Here is a 16,192-nt window from a genome sequence, read left to right on the forward strand (position 1 = left end):
CAGTATGCCACTGGCATAAAAATAGACACATAGACAAATGAAACTGAATAGAGAGCCCAGAAATAAACCCCCATATATACAATCAATTAATACCTGACAAAGGAGCCAACAATACTCAATAGGGAAAAGATAGTCTCTTCATCAAATGATGTTGGGAGAACTGGATAATCACATGCAGAAAAATGAAATTGAACCCCTATTTACACCACTCACCAAAATAAACTTGAAATGGATTAAAGACTTAAACACAAGACCTAACACCATTGAACTCCTAGAAGAAAACGTAGAAAAGAAGCTCCTTGACATTGGTCTTTGCAATGATTTTTTTTGGATTTTTTTTCTATGCTCAGCTTTCCCAGAAAAGGAAGGCCTGGGTCAACCAATCAGTGCTTTCCTGCTTGGCACAAGTTATCTAACCCAGTTCCAAGACTTTTCTTTGCTCCCTATAAGGGAATAACCCTGCTTTAACCAATCAGCAAATGCGCCATATATCATCCTTGTTCCTGCTAGCTTTGGTCTATAAAAATATCTCACCTTGGTACAGCTCTTTGGAGCTCCTTTCTCTCTGCTGGATTGGATGCTGCCTGATTCATGAATTGCTGAATAAAGCCAATTAGTTCTTTTCAAAATGTTTGATTGTTGGATTTTTCCTTTAATGCAACTAACACTTATATGCCAGGTATTGTGATAGGTTAATTGTGCTAATATTTGCTGACATTTTACAAATATTTTCTCTCAAGTAATCCCCACAACAAACCTATGAACTAGGCTCTGTTTTGATTCCCATTTTACAGATGAGGAAACAGACTCAGAACTTTGCCCAAGGTCTTGTGATGGTAAGCAGAAGAGCAAGGAATGGACCCTGTTCTGTCTGACTTGTAACTTCTACATCACTCTGCCTCTGAATAGTAGAGCTATCAGAGCATTTAGAGTTTAAACTCAGAAGCAAAAAGATGTTAATTAGATATTTAATATCTAAATTCCACATAAACTATGATGAGTGCTGGACGCTGTAGATATGGCCTGAGGAGTCCTGATACAGAGAGTCTATATTTAGAGAAGTGGCAATAAGTTCATAACCAGGTACCTGAAGATGGTCTTTATATGGATGGAACAGGAAACATGTCATGATGTATAAGCCAATACTGAGTTAAACTAATTCTTTGCGCATTTAAAATAAAACATGAAATAAATACATATATATATATATATATATATATATATATATATATATATATACACACACACACATATATATATATTGCTCCTTTAAAAGCAGAGCATCCCTGATTTTTGTTAGGCATCCATGTCATAAAAATCAGCCAAAATGTAGCTTAATTTCCCAGGAAAGCACCACTCATCAGCTTTTGGCAATTTTCCTCTGAAGAATCTAGAAGATTCTCTAGGTCTTATTGGGAAGCCCAAACACCTTCTAAGTGGCTTATAAACAGCTCAGTGACCACATCCATGGCTTACTGCAGTTTTTGTTTAACACTGTGGCCACCCAACTTTCCCCAGATCTCCATCTTTTAGAGTAGAAGGGGAAGGAGTGACTACACAAACACCATGAACAGGAATTGTGCTGTGTGGTTATGGATCATCTCTAGAGGGCACATGGGTGTGAGGGCTGGCCAGGGTGGCTGGTTAAATGGACCTCACACCCTCATACTGTCGGTACAGGGCAGTAACCACAGGTCTGTCACTGGAAATCATACAGGCCTTGAATGCAGCTATACACAATATGGATGGGTCCTAGCAATGTAATATTAAGTGAGAAAATAAGCTAAAAAGTACCTTTGGGGAAATGATGTTGATGTGAAAAAAATTTTCTTTCAAAAGCAAGGGAATGGAGGACTTTGCTTCAGGAAAGATGGGGTAGACACACTTCTCCCTCTTCTTTCCTCTAAGTATAACTAAAAACCTTGCATTTTTATATATTCAAAAACAAACAAACAAAAGAAGAATGAAAGGTAGAGAGAAGAGGGCAGACTCGATCAGGACCTAAAGAATGACAAGGCAATGAGGTCCCCGAGTTTTTTTGGGTTTTTGGTTTTCTTGCTTCATATATCCCAGACTTGAAGCTTCTTTAAAGAAGCCAGCAACCTGAAAACACCTAGAGCGCAGACAACCCCACCCAAAAAAACCTGAACAAAAGCCTGCTCTGTGTTGCCAAGGGACCAGGAAAGGGACAGTCTAGCAAGACAGAAAACCTTTTGACAATAACAGCTCTACTTCAGCCAAACACTATAGAAAAAACTGTGGCCTCACCCCTACCAGCAAAGGCTAAATGGGGAGCATAGACTTCTACCCATGCCAGGCTATGACAAGGTGCCCCAGTTCTTCCCCTGGGGTGGTGTCAGAGAAGGAGCTGGGACTTTCATCCTAATGGGTAAATGAATTTCCTAGCCCCCCACCACAGTGTCACTGGGGACCAAGTGAGGAACCTAGACTTCCACTACCACCTATCAGTAATGAGCACCCTTCCCCAAATAGGGGTGACTCAGAGGAGGTCTAGTGGAGAATCAGGACTTTAACAACCACCCAGCAGTAATGAGGCCACCCCCATCTCAATGTCGGGGTAGCAGCAATAGGGCTCTCTTACCCTTCCCAGACAGGGAGAGTCAGTGGAGGCCTTGTCAACAGTTGACCTCCCACCCCTTCACAGCAGTAATGAGGAGCCGCTCCCCACTGTGTGTCAATGGACAGCTAGTGGGGAGTCTGGACTTCCATCCCCACCTGGTAATAACAACATGGCACCTTCCCCTTCCTCTGTTGGAGGAGTGTCAGAGGAAGCCAGCTAAAACTGAAGGTTTGAATAAGATCCAGAGTCTCACAACATAATACTCCAAATGTCCAGGTTTCAACTAAAAATCACTCATCATACCAAGAAGCAGTAAGATCTCCAACTGAATGAAAAAAGGCAATCAATAGAGGTCAACATTGAGATGACAGAGATGTTAGATTTATCTGACAAAGATTTCTAAATATTTCAACAAACAATTACAAATGCACTTGAAACAAATGAAAAAATAAAGTCTCAGCAAATAAATAGAAAAAAAGATATAAAGAAAAAACAAACATGAGTGACCTTGAGGGTATTATATTAAGCAAAATAAACCAGAGGAGAAAGACAAACACCATATGATTTCACTCGTATGTGGGAGATAAACAAACATGGGAATAAGGAGAACAGATTAGTGGTTACCAGAGGGGGGTGGTAAGCAGGTGGGCGAAAGGGGTAAGGGGGCACATATATATGGTGATGGATTAAAAACTAGACTATTGGTGGTGAGCACAAGGTAGTCTATACAGAAACTGATATATACTAATGTACACTGACATTACACAATGTTATAAACCATTATGACCTCAATAAAATAATTTTTAAAAAAGAAAAACCAAATAGAAATTTTAGATTTGAACAATATAATTACACACACATGTCCACAATGATGAGGATTTTAGGCTGGTTAATTTTAAAAACTGCAGATGAGAAGGAGGCTCCAAAGGAGGCTCTGAGGAGTGGAATTTGCTTGCCCTTTGATGGGAGACATTTGCATTTGTGAAGGAAGTCTCCATTTGTGGAGGGGGGGTGTGTCCCTCTCTGCACCAGGAGGAAGGCAGCATGGCCTTATCTCTGGAAACTCTCAATGCCAAAGGCAAGAACTTAAGTTGTTTACTGTCTGGCAACCTCATGTAACTGACCACCCCCCCCCCCCCACATCCTCCTTTGTCTTTAGCTGAAGGTAATATTTAAGTGGTGGCTTCTGCCATTTACTCAATCCGGTTTGATTCTTATCTAAAAGTTATAGGACCGCCCAATAACCAGATCCTACCGGCACTGATACCATTTTAACAACTCTTTTTACATATTCTTTCCTTTGTCTTGTAAAGAGATAACTCACATACCTATGCCTTAAATTTAGCCTTACTCTCCACCCATGTTGGCAGCAGCAGCGGGGGCAGCAGCACCTCCTCCTGCCTGTGGGTCCTGTCCCCACGCCGCAGCTCTGACTACCCACAGGTCCTGTCCCCATGCTATTCCACACTATTCTCTAAATAAAAGAGCACTACTGCTGGATCTTGAGAGTCCAAGAAATCTTTCTTTCGACTCCTTGGCTCACCGACCCCGCATCATACAAGTCTATTGGATCCTGCAATAAATTATTAATTTGGGGATCAGAAGATAGCAGCTGATTTGTACATATTGGCATAAGTTAAAGTTAACTCAGAGCCAATGGGTGAGAAGCCTTGGCCAGCGTTACACAGGCTCTTTTTGACACAGATACTAAGCAGTTATTTCTCAAGCGAGTATCTACAAACTATGCAGCTTTCTTACTCCCTTTGATTAGTCAAGTGGCCACTATTAAAGAGGCCCTAGATGGCTTGGAATTATTGGCTGCTACAGGTCTTTGCTTTCCAAGGCAACGAATTCTACTAGAGAGGTAAGCCCCCATTTCAGAATTTCCAGGCTCATCCTCCAGCACATAGAACCCTTATGGAAAGACCTGGTGTTGGTGACTCTGTGACCCGAGCTTCCCCCATGTCAGGTAACAAGACCCAGGAGCTCTATGGTCTTCTACAGAGGGTGTACAGAGCATTCAATTTCCATCTCTCCCAAATGCAAATCTCCAGGGTTTGGGACCCACCGCTCCATTCCCTGAGCTGAGGCCACGGCTATGCCCCCTGCCTCATCAGTGATGATACATCGTATATCTACAATCCCAGGTACCACCTGAGGACAATCACCTCTGTACAAACATGATGAACCATTGTTCCCCACATAATAAGGAACATTTTGTGGCCTTGATTGATGCTGGTTACCAAATCATGGTACTCGTCAGAGATCCCATGGGAGTTCTCTGGAGAGTTACAGGATGTAAGATTGAAGGCAAATAATTCTACCTTACCTGACCATTGGCCCCTTGCTGATTTGGTAACTTAGATAAGTCATTTCATTACTGAGCATCAGTTTCCTTATGTGTAAAATATGGGTAATGATTATGCCCATCCTATACATCATACAGGTGTTTTAATAGCACGTGTGAAAGTACTTTATACCCTGGGAAGTAATCCACAACTGTGAGGTATGACTGAGTGACTGCTTGGGCAGGTTCCCACACTGCGGATATTTTAGACAAACTGCATGAGTCACAGCATCTAAGAGTTTTAATAGTTCCTGGATGAGACAGTTTCATTGGTCTCACATTGCCATGCCTGTGGACAATAAAGAACTTTACTTAGGGTTACCTTGTCAGTTTGTTGTTGGCTGACTGATGGATTCTGTGGAGTTTTATGATTGTATATAGAAGGTTTGAAGTTGGCGCCAGGAGAAGGCAGCAATGTAGCCCCTTGGCACAGCAGAAAACAGAAAATTGTCAGTGAAAACCCATTCACCACCTGGCAGTGAGCTTCTTGAGGGCAGAAGCCATGTCTGATTCATTTTTATTCCTGGCATATGGCCCAGCAGTTTCCATATTGTGGATACTAAATAAACATTTATTTAATATATGGATAGAAATATTTTGGAAGGAATAAGGTTGTTACTTGCTTTCTGGAATTTTCTATCATCATAGCCAGCATAGGCTTTTAATATTTGCCTTGTTTTCATATTGTATTTTGTTGTCACGTGGGGTGAAAATTTTATTTCACACTAATTGGAGAAAAGGCATCATATGACTATACATTGAAAATGCGCAAAACTACCAATATTAGGTTCATAATTGAAATGGCCAATCATTCTTTTTCTTTATTGTAAAGCGGAAGAAATCTGAAACAAATGAAAGATCCAGCCTTCATTTATAGATGTACTTCCCAAGGCTTTAAGGTAAAAGTTCTTTCAGGTTCATGTAATTTAAGTTTTTTAACAATTAAAAAGTATTTCTCCTGGAGATTTTATCAAGTGTAAGAGGAAAGCCAATAAAAGATGTGCATTTATGTGTCTAAATTTATATAAATACTCACACGTTTATAAATTGATTTTTAATAATTGCTCTTACCACACAAGAGAATTTCACAATTTGGGCATGTGCCAAGCCAAGAAGAAAGAAACAAACAAACATGGTAGAACCTCTCAATGAACTTGGGTTTGACTATTCAGAACAAGTCAGCCCTCTCTGAACCCCAGATCTGGCAGGAGGCTTCTCATGAGCAAGAGGGATCAATCTACTTCTTCCAGCAATCTCTCACAAAAAAAGCAGAAAGATTTTGCATTGTTTTTGCAGCAACCAGTGGTACATTTATACATGGAACCTTTTTCCATCTGACAGTTTTAGGTAGTCAAACTTTTCTTAGGCTAAAACTTCAATCACAGCTTACCTTCACTGACCTTAATGAAAACTGTGACCTTAATGAAAAGATGTGGTCTTCTGCAATGAGAATGCTTGACTACATGTAGACTTTTGTTTCTGAGGATGGCATCATGCGTTGTGAAAAGAAATAGAAAAAAATAATCCATAAATTCTGTGTTCATTGGATGAAAAGAAATTGCATAGATTTTATTGTTCCTGATGTTTTGACTAATCTATGGTGAGAGCAATGATAAGGTTTATATGATCGTAGGGTCTCCTCAAATGAATATAAATATTCCATAGGTGCACATCAGAGCAGATCAGTTTCTTCTTTTGCTCTCAGAAGAACACTAACAAGATCTTTCTAGGATATGGAAAGAAGAAAGCCCTCTTGAGCCTGCCCACTAAGGGAGTGTATGCCACACCCATGTACCGGGTACATGCGTGAGACTGCAGCCCAAACCTGTGTCTAGGACAAGCACCAGGGAAGGGCAAGGAGAGCTGCCAAGTCTTTCCCCAGGAAATGTTAGCAGGGCACACCACAGCATCTGCTCTGTCCAGCCACCTCTCATAAAATGCCACCTGGAAGATTCTTGGATTCCAAAATGTACAATAGTACAGATCTCAAAGGACTAGCACCTCTGAAGCTCCTACTGAATAAAGTCAACAGCATTTCTCAAGGGGGTGCCAATGCCAGTAGCACAGCCTAGAACTGGGACAACTCAAAAAGCACATCCCCGTATTTCCAAATAGTCCTAGTTGAAAACTATTTAGCCCATTCCTGTAAACTAAGTAGAGAGAAGGTTTTGCTTTGTTTGCTTTATCTTGTTTTCTGGTTTTTCCCTTGTTTCACCAAAAGAAAAAGATAAATATGCAAGAAATTCTGTGATTTCCACAATAAAATATAACCAAGTCAGTGGTGTCCAAAGCCAGCACAAATGACCCTTTCTCAGTTCCCTTTTTCTAAGTTCTTTACTTCTGTCTGCCTCCTGGCATCTGTGACCAAAACTGCCCATGGCCTGGTAAAGCTGTCAAAAATGACTAAGGAATAATGGCATCTTGGTCTTTCCTTTATCTGGGCAGAGGACGCTGCTGACAGCATTCCTTTCTGGGGAGCCAATATCTTCCAGCAGGATTTGTTTAATTGCTACCTCGAAAATTTCCACAACGACTTTATTGAAGATTCTTTGGTGAGGAACTTGGAGTCTGTTAGCTGAAAAAAGCCTTGCAAATATAAATTTATATCAGTTTTTTCTTCTTCTTCCCTCTCCCTTTACTGTAGGGTATTGCTAGGCCCAGATGTCTGTCACAGGCCTGAAATGAGATGGTAGTGTTGAGTGGAGTTGGAATGGGGAAGATCTAAAGAAAGCTAAAAATACCATTGAGTCATTTACAAGCATTATCTCATTGAATCCTTAAAACCTCCCTGTGATGTAGAAGCATTATCCACATTTTAACAGCCAAGGAAACAGGCTCAAGAAACCAACTTGCCCAAGATTACCCAGAACCCTAAGATTTCACTCTTGTGCAGATTTCAGTCACTCTCCTTCCATTTCCCAGCAAAAGCCAACCCCTCACGTGAACTCACCTCAGTCATTTTTCCATTTCTTATTCCCTCAATATATTTTCAAGCTCTGCCTCTGCTGTATCCCTCCTGTTAGTGCTCAGAGATATTCTAGTATCTGTAAATGTAAATAATAACCCCCCTCCTCTGCCTCTGCATCGCCATCCAGTTAGCACCTTATCTCTCTCCTCCTCTTCACAGACAAACTTCTTGAAAGAGTTGTCTCCACATTCTGTCTCCTCTGCGGCACCTCCCATTCGCTACTGAATCTTCTCCTGTCTAGTTCCTGTCCCTTTGGTGTGTTTACTGTGGTTGCCTCCCTGACATCCATTCCTTTTCTCTTTGCAGCTAACCTGATTTCCACTGGGTATCTATAGTTCCTGACACAGTTTAGGTGTTTTTGAGGGATCTGACTCCACCTCAGACTCTAGGCTTGTCTAGACCCCAGACACAGGACTTAGCTAATCATAATGTCACATTCCCTGCTTATGATTACATTGGTTCAGGGATGGACACATGACTCAGTTGGAGCCAATAAGACATGAAGAAAAACTTGCTGGTGTTTTTGGGGAAATAAGCTTTCCGACTTTCCTGAGAGTTGCCAAAGTAATCCTCTCTCTCTTCTAGATTTGAATGAGAAAGTATGAACCCTGGGAGTTGTTGGAAGCCATCTTGGGTAGAGGGTTGGGGGAGGGGAAACCATAGGATGAAGCTGACACTCAAGAAAGCAGAGTGGAGGGACAAAAGGATTCCAGGTGCCTGATGACATTGTTGAACTGTTTAATCAAACCACCCCTGAAACTCATCCTACCTCTGAGCTTCCTTTTACGTCAGTTAATAAATCTTTATTGTTTAAGTCAATTTGAGTCACGTTTTTAGTTACAACAAAATGAATCTTGGTATACGTGTACAAAAGTTGTTCTTGCCTGGTATTTAGCGACCTCAACGTAGCTAAATGCAAGATCTCTTTTCAGTCTTATCTTGTCTTCTCAACAGCACTTGATGAAGATACCACTTACCCATTGAGACAGTCTCTTATTTTGGCTTCCATGATGTCATACTCTATTGCTTTTCCCCTCCTCTATAGTCTCTCCTATTCAGTCTCCTTTACCAGTTCTTTTTCCTCTACTCAACCCCTAAATTTGGTATTCCTCAGGGACTGGTCATGGGCTCCCTTCAATTCTCACTTGACACTTTCTATCTAGGCAATGCCTTCTGTTTTCCTGCCTTCAAGTCTCTCTATAGGAGTTTTGGCAAGATGACGGCATGGGAGGATCCTGAACTCTCCTCCTCCCATGGACACAACAACTTACAACTACCTGTAGAACAATTTCCTCTGAGAGAGGTCTGGAAACTGGATGGAAAGAACCTCCACAACAAGGGACAGCACAGAGAGGGGTGGAAGAGGCAGATATACAGTCCTACTGAGGGAGAAAAAAACACATCCTAGCTACAGCACTTCACGATGGGAGCAATCTCAAAAGTACAGAGCTTTCTCCAGAGGAGTGGGGGATTTGAGCTCTACATTAGGCACCCTAGCCCTTAGATCCAGCACAAGAGAGATGAGACCCCAAAATACCTGGCTTTGAAAACCAACAGGGAATAAATGCAGGAAAACTATAGAACGTAGGGGAAAGGAAAACCTGCTTTTAAAGGGTCCATGCACAGACTCACTTGTCCTGGAAACTAGCACAAAAACACGAGATATAAAAGTGCACGGTCTATTGGTAAAAGAGACTCATTAAGCTTGGAGCACCTCCCAGAGAGGAAGGGGGTGTCTTGAACCCTGCCTTCCAGGGACTGAGACACTGGTGGCAGACTTCCTCTAGCCTGTTACTGCAGAAGCCTACCCCACCCACTAGATTTCCCCTCCCCCTACTTACTAGCATGCCCAAAGAGGTTGTGCACCACTGGGCTGCATAGCCAGCCCACCCCTGATACCTGCTCCATCCAAAAGCAAGCTAGCAACAGCTGCACTGCCAGGTTGCACAAATCCAGCCTGTTTGGGGGCCGCCCAGCCTACCCACACACCTGCAGCAATAGCCCTGCCACAACAGAAGGGCACGTGCAGCCCACACAGGGCATACCCCTGGAGCATTTGGCACAAATGACAAGAGGGAAGCATGCTGCTGGGCCCCATAAGACATCTCCTAAATACGACTATATTTCCAAGAGTGGGAGGTGTAGCTGATCTACCTAACACATAGAAATAAGCACAGAGAAGTAGGCAAAATGAGGGGACAAAGGAATATGTTCAGAATAAAAGAAAAGTACAAGTCCTCAGTAAAAGAACTAAACAAAATAGAGATAAACAATCCATCTGATAAAGTGTACAAACTAATGGTCATAAGGATGCTCAGTGAACTCAGGAGAACAGATTAACAGGTGAGAACTTCAACAAAGAATTAGAAAATATAAAAAAGAACCAATCAGAGCTAAAGGATACAATAATGGAAATGAAAAATTCACTAGAGGGACTCAACAGCAGAGTAGATGACACAGAAGAACAGATCAGTGATCTGGATGACAGAGTAAAGGAAATCACACAAGCTGAACAGAAAAAAAGAATGGAAAAGAATGAAGACAGTTTATGGGACCTCTGGAACAACAAGCATACTAACGTTTGTGTTATAGGTGTCCCAGAAGGAAAAGAGAGAGAGAATGGGGCAAAGAATTTATTTGAAGAAATAATAGCTGAAAACTTCTCTAACCTGGGGAAGGAAACAGATATCCAGTTAGAGGAAGCACAGAGAGTACCAAACAAGATGAATCCAAAAAGGCCCACACCAAGAAAGACTACAATTAAAATGTCAAGAATTAAAGGTCAACCGAGAATCCTAAAAGCTGCAAGAGAAAAGCAACAGGTTACATACAAGAAAAACCCATAAGGCTATCAGCTGACTTAGCAGCAGAAACTTTACAGGCTAGAAGGGAGTGACATGATATATTCAAAGTGTCAAAAGGAATAAGCTTACAACCAAGAATACTCTACCTGGAAAGGTTATCATTCAGAATGGAAGGAGAGATAAAGAGTTTTCCAGGTAAACAAAAACTGAAGGAGTTCATTATCACTAAACTGACCTTACAAGAAATGTTAAAGGGACTTCTGTAAGTGGAAAAGAAAAGACCACAAATAGAAATAAGAAAATTATCAAAGAAAACATATGGTAAAGGCAAATATACAGTAAAGGTAGTGAGTCAACCACCTATAAAGTTAGTATGAAGGTCAAAAGGCAAAAGTACTAAACTCATCTGATCTACAATAAGAGGGTAAGGGAGATACAAAATCAAAAGATGTAAAATATGATGTCAAAAACATAAAGTGTGTGCGTGGGCTAATAGTGTAAGGCTTTTAGTATGAGGACAAATTTAAGAGACCATCAACCTAATATAGATTACTATATACACAGGTTATGATATGTGAACCCCACAGTAACCACAAAACAAAAATCTATATAAATACACAAATAGTAAAGAGAAAGGAGCCCAAACATAATGATACTGGCCCTGATATCAGTTCCTGTACATTAAACCCAGCATATATGGGGTTAAAACAAAAAGCACTCATCCTCTTTCCCTGCTTCTCTAAGTTACATTCACATGTAACTATTGTGTTTTTTTAAACCTTTGTATCCCTGAGCTTTGCAAGGCAAATCAAAGTTACAAATTATTAAAAGCCCAGGTGGCCTCACACTGGGCTCACACTGAAGTTTTGGCTGGTTACAGGTCCTTTGAAGTTTTTTTACAAGGAAACTGATGTCCAGAGAATATCAAGAAGATGAAGTTTCCCAGACCCCAACTCCTCAGCTTTCTGGCATCAGAATCCACCATCCACCACAGAGGCAGACAACCAAGGACACCCACCTGCAGATTCCCTAATCTTGCCATCCTCCTCTCTGCAAGCAGCCTCACAAGGCCAAATGCAGGCTGGTGGGAAAGTGCCAACCAGCAAGGTCATAGGCTCCCCCTCTTTACAAGCAGCTGCATTCCTCACAACATTTAAGACCACTTGCCTCTCATCTTTCAGGGAGACAAGATGAATTTGAGGGCTCACTCTCATCTCCCAGCTGATGTTACCTGAAATAAAAACCTTTTCCTTGCCATAGGCCTGGTGTTCCAGTTTTATTTGGCCCCTCTGATGTGGTGAGTAGAGAACCTATGTTTGTATCCAGTAACGACAACACTAAAGAAAGTCATCAAATCACAAGGGAAGAGAGCAATAGAAGAAGTAAGGAACAGAGAAGAACTATAAAAACATCCAGAAACGAAGTAATGAAATGGCAATACATACTTATCTACCAACAATTACTTTAAATGTAAATGGACTAAATGCTCCAAACAAAAGACAAAGGGTGGCTGAATGGATAAAAAGACAGGATCCACATTTATTCTGCATACAAGAGACACACTTCAGCTCTAAAGACAGTCACAGACTGAAAGTGAAGAAATGGAAAAAGATAGTCCATGCAAACGGAAATGAAAATAAAGCTGCAGTAGCAATACTTACATAGGATAAAATAGACTTTAAAACAGAAACTTTAACAAGAGACAAAGAAGGACATTACACATTGATAAAGGGAACAATCCAACAAGAGGATATAGCACTTGTAAACATCTATGTGACCAACATAGGATCTTCTAAATACATAAAGCAAATAGCTGTAGACACAAGAGAAGAAGTTGACAGTAACACAATAATAGTAGGAGACTGTAATACCCCACTTACATCAATGGATAGATCATCCAGACAGATGACTAATAAGGAAACATTGGCCTTAAATGATACATTAGACAAATGGACTTAATAATTATGTACAGAACATTCCATCCCAAAACTGAAGAATACACCTTCTTTTCAAATGCACATGGAACATTCTCCAAGATAGACCACATATTAGGCCATAAAACAAGTCTCAATAAATTTAAGAAGCTTGAAATAATATCAAGCATCTTTTCCAACCACATGTGAAACTAGAAATCAACTAAAGAAGAAAACTGAAAAAGTCACAAATATGTGTAGATTAAACAAAATGCTATTGAACAACTACTGGGTCAATGAATAAATCAAAGGAGAAATCAAAAAATACCTGGAGACAAATGAAAATGAAAATGCAGCATACCAAAATGTATGGGATTCAGCAAAAGTGGTACTGAGAGGGAAGTTCATAGCAATACAGGCCTATCTCAAGAAACAAGAAAAATCTCAAATAAACAATCTAACATCACACCTAAAAGAACTAGAAAAGGAAAAAAATCAGTAGAAGGAAGGAAATAACAAAAATCAGAGCAGAAGCAGAGAATAAAAAGATGCTAGAAAATATCAATGAAACTAAGAGCTGGTTCTTTGAAAAGATAACCAAAATTGACAAACCTGGGGCTGACCTGGTGGCATAGTGATTAAGTTCATGTGCTCCACTTAGGTGGCCCAGGGTTTGTGGGTTCAGATCCCAGGCACAGACCTACATACCACGAATCAAGCCATGCTGTGGCATCATCCCACATAAAATAGAGGAAGATTGGCAAAGATGTTAGCTCAGGGACAATCATTCTTAAGCAAAAAGAGAAAGATTGGCAATGGATGTTAGTTCAGGTAACAGATGTTACCAAAAAAAAAAAAAAAAAAAAAAAGACAAACCTATAGCTAGATTCACTAAGAAAAAAGAGAGAAGTCTAAAATAAATAAAATCAGAGATGAAGTGGGAGAAATTACAATGACTACCACAGAAATACAAAGAATTATAATGGATGAATGGATAAAGAAGACATAGTATAAATATACAACGGAATACTACTCGGCCATAGAAAAAGACAAAATCATGCCATTTACAGCAACATGGATGGACCTTGAGTGTTTTATGCTAAGTGATTTAAGTCAGAAAAGTGAAAGGCAATTGCCATATGATTTCATTCATATGTGGAAGATAAACAAACAAACACATAGATACAGAGAACTGAGAGGAAGGAAGCAGAGGTGTGGATGGAGAGAGGGTAAAAAGGGGTAAGGGACACATATGTATGGTGATGGATGGCAACTAGACTTTTGGTGGTGAACACAAGGTAGTCTATACAGAAGTCAAAATATAATGATGAACACCTGAAATTTAGAATGTTATAAACCAACATTACCTCAATAAAAAATTTTTTTTAATTAAAAATAAATTCTTCTATATAACGACTCCCAAATTTATAGTCTTCAATCCAGATCTCACTTAAGCTCTAATTGCCATTATGACATCTTTACTTGGATATCCTACAGGCACCTGAAACCTCGCTCACTATTTTAGAGGATAAGCTTTACGAGGGAAGGGACCATAGCTGTCCTGTTCACCACTGTATCACCCATGCTCAGCACTGTGCCTGACAGAGAATAAGCTCCCTATGAAAGTTTTGAATGAATGAATGAATGCAAGATGAATAAGTGGGTAAATTAAATGAGAGTACCCTTTAGTTGCAGATATCATTACCCTGATTCAAACTACTTTAAGTAAAAAAGAGAAATTTAGTATAAGACAACTGGGGTGTCTCAGATGAACTTGAGACCAGGAATGTGGTTGGACCTCAAGATCAACCAGAACTTTGGCTTAGGATGCTGTCAGAACACCTCAATTCTCATTCCTTCTTCTTCTTCATTCCTCCTGTGCAACTACTTCATTTTTCTCTCTAGCTGCTTTTCTAATTCCTCAGACAAAATAGAGATTCTGGACCAGGGGTCGGCAAGCTTTCTCTTAATGGTCCAGGCAGACTTGTGGGCCATGTGGTCTCTGTGGTAAATACTCAGCTCTGCCGTTGTAACACGAAAGCAGTCATAGATAAGGTGTAAATGAATGACCATAGATATGTTCCAATGAAACTTTATTTATATGACAGGTGGCATCCCTTGGACCATAGTTTTCTGACCCCTCTTCTAAACTACCAACAAATATCAAATCCACATGTCATCACTTTCACCAATTTGAAGAGAGATGGCTACATCTCTTTCTTGGTACCATGCTGTCTCTTGGCCCAGCTGAGATCATTTTGTCATCCCTTGTCCAAGAGACAGTGGCCAAAGAGGCAGGGTCAAGTTACAACATGGCTTCTCTCATGGTACTCACCCATATTAGAAGAGAATTGAAGATGGGGAGCAATTCCTAAGAAAAAACATGCTGCAAAATTCCAACATCTAAAACTTAATTAAGATTAATTCTTAATCTTCTTTTGCAAAGTTGCTCCATCTCCAACATTCCAGACTCAGCACCATTCTCCTAGTTGCTTATGCCCTCTTTCTTTCCCTCATCCTTTGCATCTAGTCCCATTCTAAGTCCTGTCAATTCCATTTCTAAATACATCTCACATATGTCTACTCTCTTTCTTAATCATAATCCCAGTCCAACCATCATCTCTTACCAAGTCTTCTGCAATATCTCTCAACTAGTCCCTTTACTCTTGCTCAACTCCAATCTAATTGGCAGCCGGAGGACACTTTTAAAACGTAAATCTGACTGTCATTTTTCTTCAGTGTCCAAGAGGCTTTAAGGAGAATGCCCCCTTTGCGTACTAGGATTCTTAGGGTTAGGAGGCCGAGGTGCAGCAGCAAAGAAGTAGGAAATGGTCACATCACAGGTTGGGTCCATGAAGAGCTGTTTCTCAGATATGAATGGCAACCGAAGGCAGTGTCTCCACTCAGGACTGAAGGTGGTTGAAAGTTGAAACACTGAGTAGGGCAGGGAACTGAAGAAGCAAGAGTCCAGGAAGCACCTGCCTCAAAAACATTGGGCAGAATTTAAGAACTGAATGCTGCCTGGGACAGCACCTAAGGGAACAGAGGCTTGGCTGTCAGCCTACACCTGGGTTCCCAGCTCAGTCCCTCCAGTCCCAAGCAAGATACTTACCTTGCCTCATTTGTCAACTCAGATGTTTAAATGAGTAGAAGAGGTGGCATTTGCAAAGGATCCTGATATGTCAATAAGTGCTTTCAACTTGTATGCAGCAGAATCTTGTGATATTTATTACATTACTGGGGTGTTAGGAAAAGCCAAGAGGTACCAGGAAGAGAGAAGATTGGGGAAGAGGATATCATTTAGGAGACACTGTAGAGAAGAAATAATGTGGGTGGGGGCAGACACCTTCTGAAGCTTTGGAGTGATAGACTGGCAAAGAGGATTTTTAGGAAGTTTGGTGATGTGTAGAATGGTTCTCTTTTTGCTACTTTTTAAGGTAGTTTCCTTTAAAGCTATCTATTTGTTTTGGAGGCTTGTGGCAATTAATTTGTGTTCCTCTGGATGGGTTCCATGCAGAACCCAGCCTTAAAGTAAGAGTAAGAAGGCTAAAATCATTCGACACACAAACTCAAACTGAG

This window comes from Equus przewalskii, chromosome 14 (assembly GCF_037783145.1).
Source record: "Equus przewalskii isolate Varuska chromosome 14, EquPr2, whole genome shotgun sequence".
NCBI lineage: Eukaryota > Metazoa > Chordata > Mammalia > Perissodactyla > Equidae > Equus > Equus przewalskii.